General features: G+C 49.0%; 1 protein-coding gene across 1 annotated transcript in view; it reads left to right on the top strand.

Annotated features, from left to right (window-relative positions):
* Window positions 1-7,365, top strand: part of LOC104162040 (mucosa-associated lymphoid tissue lymphoma translocation protein 1-like) — a gene marked incomplete at its 5' end in the record, with an annotated part of 26,988 nt that overhangs the window by 17,142 nt on the left and 2,481 nt on the right. The window lies entirely within an intron of this gene.

Here is a 7,365-nt window from a genome sequence, read left to right as displayed (position 1 = left end):
ACCCTGGGCAGAGTTGGGAGGGTGGTTAGGGTGAACCCAAGGGGTCCTGAGGGCTGGGAAAATCTGAACTCACATGGAAGAGGATCCCTTCTTCTTCTGCCTCTGACGCAAATAATCTCTCTGCAAACACCTCTTTGAGTGCTCCTTCTGCACATCAGTGCCCCTCAGACTGCCTGCCTTGCTCCTAATGCATCACAAAAAGGATTTGGTGCCAGTTTTGATGCCTTTAATCAGTTACCCCTCAGGCCAATTTCTGGTGTGCCTGATTAAATTATTGCATTTGATCTGATTGAGGTGAAGAGTCTTTCTGTTTTCCGTGTTTGGAAGCAGATCTGGTTTTTTGAATCATGCCTTCTTAGCCCACTGTGCTAATATATTTTAATGCAACAATATATTTCTTCCCTGTTGAGCCATACCAGCTTCCTTGCACCCTTTCTCACACCTTTCCTAACAGACCACATGCCCAGTGTGGTCTTTTCTGGTGGTCTCCATGCCACCTCTAAGGATGTTATTTGCTGCTCCTTTTTGCTCTTCCACATTTTCTGTAGTCCTTTTGCTGAAGCATAGCGTGACTGTGGTGGATTTTTCAGCCCTTGCTGCTCGTGGAGGGACGCTACCCCTAAGTACATTGTGGTCACTGATGCAGTGCGGTGCATCCAGCAGGAGGTTTGGAGCCTGATCCTGCCCATTACCAAACCGGAGCATCGTTTCCCCTCGTGAGCTTCTTAACCATGCATGAAAATCGTGTGTGTGTGTGTGTGTGTGTCTGCATGTATTTGTGTGCATCCACCCCCACATCAGCGATTGTGGGGAAAGGGGGACTCAGCTGCTTGCTCCTGTGTCTGGAACTGTATCAAGAGGGATTGGGGAGACCAAAAAGGGACCTCAGTATAGCCAGGGCAGTAGGAATTCCCCGTCCCTATCCTACTCCACAGCGGTGCTAGCTCACACTGACCTCCAGTGGTGTCTGCTGACGTGGTAGCACATCCTCCCACCGGACTGCAATTCATCTGCCCCACTTTAGACATCCACAGCGAGGCCACTCACTCTTGCCTGTGGGCCCACAGAGAGATGCGCAGGTGTCTGCAGGAGGGCATCTGACTCCTTTCGGGATCTAGGCAAGCTGGCTGCGTCCTCACTGTGCCAATGCTCTTCCGGGATGCTGAGGGGAGCTGGGGGCCTGTCTGAGCCATACTTGCATTGCTGAGATGGAGGAGCTGGAGGCTGAAGGCCAACAAAATCAGGCTTGTTGTGAGGTGCATGTTGTAAGTGCTGGGGAATGAACCCAGGGAGCCATTAGGTTGAGGAAATGGTAGTTTTCCCACCATTTGCCACATTCTGCTTATCAAAATGACTTAAGCAGAGAGCCTGGGCTTGCTGTAGGGCTTGCCAGAAATAATTATGATGGAATTTTCTAGTATTGGTCCATTTTCTTTAGTTGTCCAGTGGTAGTGTTCTCTCCTATCCTGTATCTTGCCTGGCTTGTATTTTTACTTGACAAACACTGTCTTCAGAGAGAGAGGCTGCTGTAGGACATATGTAGAAAGGAATGATGCTGAGAGCCAAGACATTCCCATTTTTTTGCTCTATACTTTGAAATGCTTACTTTTAAAAAACTTTTATGTTGGATCTCCTTGTTTTCAAGGCACTTGATCTGTAACTGTTTGACCTAATAGCCTCTCAAAAACTCTGGTCTTGCCAATTCCTGGGCATCATCTTCATTAAAAAATGCATTCCACTATGGGGAAACGTCTATAAATAATTATGAATTGACTAAAAAAATTGATTTAGAAAATCCTTTTCTCCATTTCCTGACTCCTACACAGTCAGAAATTATAAAGGAGACTAATGCAAGGGAATACTGGCCTGCATGCACTGTTATTAGATTGTGGAAGTCATTGGCACAGGAGGCTGTCGAGGCTGGGAATTTAGCAGAGTGCAGATATTTGTGGATAATGAGTTGCTGTCAGCCGAGGGGCTTTAAATCTCATGTGTCAGGGCTTTAACTGATCCCTCGAAATTAGGTTGCTCCTTGCCCAGGTGAATGTTTTGAAGATCACTAGGCTGGAAAGCTGTGTTTCTATGGGACACAGCCCTGGAGGGATGAGAGGTCCAGGAGAGCTGATGGATTTTCAAGGATCCTGATGAACAGGGAGTCAAGCAAAGGTGACAGGAGGCCTGCATGGATGTGCTGGGGGCTCCTAACTGAGCTCGCATATGAAAAGGAGGTGTGCAAGAGGTGGAAGCAAGGGCAGGTGACATAGGAGGACTATAGAGATGTGGTTCAAGGACATAGGCATGGGGTTAGGAAAGCCAAAGCCCATCTGGAACTGAATCTGTTGGCAACAAGAAGGGCTTCTACAAGTATATCAGCAGCAAAGGGAAAGCAAGAGAAAATATGGGCCCACTGCTAAGTGGGGCAGGGACCCTGGTGACACAAGGCATGGAAAAGGCCACGGTACTCGATGCCCTCTTCAGCTCTTCACCACCTTCACTTACTGGTCAGACCAGTCTTCAGGACTCCCAGACCCCTGAGACCAGGGGGAAGGTCTGGAGCAAGGAAGGCTTATGTCTGGCAGAGGAGGACCAGGTTAGGGAGCACTTAAACAAACTGGACACTCACAGATCCAGGGAGCCTGACGGGGCGCACCCACATGAGTGCTGAGGGAGCTGGCAATGAGTCTGCGAGGCCACTCTCCATCAGCTCACACTTGTCTTCCTGAGGCCTGGAAGAAAACCAGTGTCACTCCTGCCTTCCAGAAGGGCAAGAGTGAAGGTCTGGAGAGCTGAGGCTGACCAGCCTCACCTTGATCCCTGGGAAGGGGATGGAGCCTGTAGGGATTGATTCACGGACTCTGGCACGGGTAAAACCAAAGACCTTTATTGTTTGTGCTTATATAGATTCACTAGCTGTCCACGCGCCCTAGTTTGTTCATGGATTGGTTAACCCCTGCTGTCCACGCACCGCGGCTAAGCTTTTAATTGGTGCTGTTAATCAAGACACGTGTCTTCTAGTTTCGGTCTCACAGCTGTGCTTCAAAACATTTTTATCTTCAGCTCACTTTCTGCGCTTGCTTCATTACTTGCTTTCTCAGACTATTTCCTTCAAGGCTCTGTTGTTCAAGGTCGCTCGCAACACTCCCTGTGAATCCCACGGAGCCAATGATCCATGAAGCCATTTCCAAACACAGCAAGGACATGAAGATGACTGGGAGCAATCGGCATAGATTACAAAGGGGAAGCCATGCTAATAGCCTTCTGCACTGAAATGACTAACTTGGTGGATGAGGGGAGAGCAGTGGATATTGTTTATCTTGATTTAGCAAGGGTTTCAACACTCTCTTCTGTAACATCCTCATAGACAAGCTGATGAGATAACAGACTAGATAAGTAGATAGTGAAGTGGATTGAAAACTGGCTCAACTGCCAGGCTGAAATGGTTGTGATCAATTGCATGAAGCCCAGCTAGAGGCTACTGATGGAAAGCTCCAGACATCGGTACTGGAGCCAATACTGGTTTACATCTTTGTTAATGATCCGGACGATGGGGCAGAGGATACCCTCAGCAAGTTTGCTGCTCACACAAAACTGGGAGGAGTGGCTGATGCACCAGAGGGTTGTGCTGACATCCAGAGGGATATGGACAGGCTGGAGAAAGGGGCCAACGGGAATCTTATGAAGTTCAACAAGGGGAAGTGCAAAGTCCTGCATCTGAGGAGGAATAACCCCATGTACAAGCACAGCTGGGAGTCAACAGGCTGGAAATCAACTTGGCAGAAAAGGCCCTCGGGGTCCTGGTAGACACCATGCTGACCATGAGCCAGCAATGTGATTGCACAGTAAAGAAGGCAAATGGGATCCTCAGCTGCATTAGGAGGAGGGTTGCCAGCAAGCTGAGGGAGGCGATCTATCCCCTCTACGCAGCACTGGTGAGGCCACAGCTGGAGAGCTATGTCCAGTTCTGGGTTCCTCAGTACAAGAGGGACATGGACATACTGGAGATCCAGTGAAAGGCCACAAAGATGACAAAGGGACTGATCTCTCCCATGAAGAAAGGCTGAGAGAGCTGGGACTGTTCAGCCTGGAGAAGAGCAGGCTCAGGAGGATCTCATCAATGCGTATAAATACCTGCAGGGAGGGTTCCAAGAGGATGGAGCCAGGCTCTTCTCACTGGTGCCCAGTGCCAGGACCAGAGGCAATGGGTTCACACCGAAACACAAGAAATTCTATTTAAAACTAAGAGAAAACTTTCCTACTCTGAGGGTGATTGAATATGTTGTTTCTTTTGGAAAACCAGGGCTGTGGGATTGCTTTTTATTTTCACTAATTACCTCAGTGGTGTGCCATAGCATGCACTTATTAAATACACAGATGCTGTAACACTGGGCATCTCTGCAAGGTGCTAAAAGGCAGAGTTAGTTTTTAGAAGAAGTTGGATAAACTGGAGGTGCAATCTGAGGCCCAGGCTGTTGTTCAGCAGATGCAAGTTCCTGCATGTGGGCAGAAATAAGGAATAGTGTATGGGATGGGAAACAAGTGGGGTGCCAGTTCTGGTCAAAGTCCACAGCAGGTGGTGCAACAAAAGCAGGGCAGAAAACTCTGCCAGAGTTGTAAACAAGAGCTCCAAGGTTTGTGCGAGATCCTCTCTGGCTCTCCTTGCTGTTGCCGAGGCTGGAGCACTGGGTCCAGTTTTGGGTCCATGCTTCACAGAAAAAAGTGTGCCAACTAAAGCACATCCAATGTAATAAAAGGAAGGAGCAAGAGAATTGTGGTTTAGGCAAGAAAAACAAAAATTGGTGGATAAGGGGCCTTCAAATATATAAAAAGTTGTTTCCAACATGGAAGGAAGCTATGGTTTGAATTGCAGTAAGGAAGATCCAGAGTGGACATGGCATTTTCATGGTAAAAAGAGTGAATGTCTGGGAGGGGTTTTCCCTAAGGGTGTTGCACACCACTCATGTGGATCCCTTAAAGCACACATCTGTCAGGTGTGACGTCGCCAAATCTGTGTTGTATAGGCCACATGATGCCTTTGGTCCCTTCTCCTTTAGGGTCCATATCCCAGAGAGGAGGGTCCTAGCCTCAGGATGCAGGCTCAACCTCGCGTGCACAAGCTGGTTGGCAGCACGTGGCTGGCTGTTGAATCCAAAATCATTTAATGATGCAGTCATTTAATCAGTTAATCTCTTGGACTGCTGGGAGATCCTCCCTGCATGGATGCTGAAGAGACTTCGGGCATTTCCCCAGTGCTGAGTGTTTGCTCCTTTTCTTTGGGATGGTCCCAGGTCTGTGCCAAAGAGAAATGGCACGTCTGTTTTGGATGTTCAGTGCTTGGGACTGACTTCATCCTACTGGGGGAGGCTGTGTGGTTCACCCCATCCAAACTTCCTGATGCTGGTTGGCTTTTCATGAACTGTGGTATAACTTGGGATGGGATATTATTGTATTTGTGCTAGTCATGTCTGTAGAACACCAGTTATTTCTTAGGTTATTTCTCTGAAAAAAAAGTGCTGCCCAACCTCAAGGGTCTCAAAATTGCAGAGCAATAAACAGATGTTTGGGAGAAGAGTCCAGTGCATTAGCACAGATCTGAGCATCCCCGTCATGCTAGTGTAAACCCAACTGCGATGTTAATTGCTGAAGATTCACAGTGTCTGCAAAGGCTGCTAACAGCAGTTGCAAAAGCAGGCACTTAGAGGTCATCTGATCCGGAGCACATCCATGCCTGCAAGGAGACTAAAGGGAATGTGGCCCAACCCCAGCTCTGACAGGCTGATGGATCCCCAGAGAAACCATTCCTGGAGAGGTCGCAGGAGTGAGGATGCACCAGGGGAAGACAGGACTGCAGAATTCAAAAGACACGTGCAGAAACAGAAATGAGGTGGCTACGGAGAAGCTTGACGGAGAGCACTACAGCATCATCAGATACGGGGAAGAGAGGGACTTGTGGTGAGGTGACTGTAAGTAAGACTTCTGGCCATGGACCATTTTCCTCATAGTGATTAGGATGTCATGGATATTACAAGTCTAGCAGGGTTCAAAAATAACTTTGACACCTTCTTAAGAGTCCATGAAGACTATTGAAAGCACAGACACCACCTTTGGCTTAGAAAGGTGCTGATTTTCCCATCGCAGGAGGCTGGCAGGGTAGACTCACACTGCGCAGCACTGGCAGTGTGTACATCCTGCCCCTCCTTAAGCATGTGCTGGAGGATGGAGCCGGCTGGACACAGTAGGGCCGTTCCTCTCCTTTTTGCAGTCCTCCTGCCGAAGCCCTGTGTTAATGGCATCCAGACTAACCTGTTTTGTGCCTCTCTCTTTGGTCTCTAGGTTTAGTTTAACCTGGCTGCTGGGCTCAGCATAGCAGTGACAGCATTAAGGTAGCTGGGAGCAGGTACCTGACGTAGTGAAGCGGGGAAGGAGAGAGCAGGAGAGGGCAGTGTTCATTTGCAGAAGGTGCTCTGCATTGTAGACTGTCTCCTGTTTCAGGCAGAGTTCAGGCTGCTGGAAGGAACCACAAGAAGGCTCCCTGAGCAGGAGAGCTGCTCCATCCCCATGTGAGCTGTGTGCTCCCCTTGTTGGCACACCCATCTCCCTTTCTGCCAGCTCCATTCACTGCCCTGATCTTGCCTAAGCTCCCTCCAGTTTTATCTTTCCAGTAATGAGTTGCCAAGTGTGGAGATGGGATTTGGCTCTGCTTTGTGCAGAGATAAATGGTATTTCTTCATCTTGCCTCCAGTGGACCTACTGGATCAGCAATGGTGTTTACTCCTGTGCTGCCAGCTTTGCAAGCAGGGGTGACCGTGATGCCTGCAGATCCCAGCCAGCATTTGGGATCCAGCATCTTAGCTTCTAACTCCAATATTCTCCTGGCCAGAAACAAATTGCTTTGGCTGCTTGCAGGCAGCGGTTTGGCGAAGGTCTGTAAAGGCTAGCAAGAGTTCCCGGGGCTTCTCTGCCCTCTGCCTCCATGCACTGTCCTAACAGCCTCCTTCATCAGTGTGTCCAGTGCAACTTCTGCCAATGGCGAGAAAGTTTTGGAAGGGTTGAACCCTCCTCGCACACCAGTGGCTTTATCTGTGGCTGCAGTGAGCCTGCCTGGGCTGCTGAGCTCCCGTGGCCAAAGCCAGGCCAGCAGGATCACACCGTGGTTGTTTCCAGAGCCAGCTGGCAGAGGAAAGCACTTTCTCATGGAAGGGGCTGATGGACTGTGGGCTGTCACCCATCCTAGAGGTCTCAAATCCAAAGGGAGATGCTATTTCCTAAGGTACTTATTCGCTTATCCCTTGTGCTATTAGTGGCTCCAAGATACAAGCATTACTGAAGAGGATCTCATAGAGACAGGACTCTTTTGGATAAGTTTGA

The sequence above is a fragment of the Cariama cristata genome, unplaced genomic scaffold, assembly GCF_000690535.1.
Source record: "Cariama cristata isolate BGI_N322 unplaced genomic scaffold, ASM69053v1 scaffold4865, whole genome shotgun sequence".
In the NCBI taxonomy this organism is placed as follows: domain Eukaryota; kingdom Metazoa; phylum Chordata; class Aves; order Cariamiformes; family Cariamidae; genus Cariama; species Cariama cristata.
This window is presented reverse-complemented; position numbering and strand designations above follow the sequence as displayed.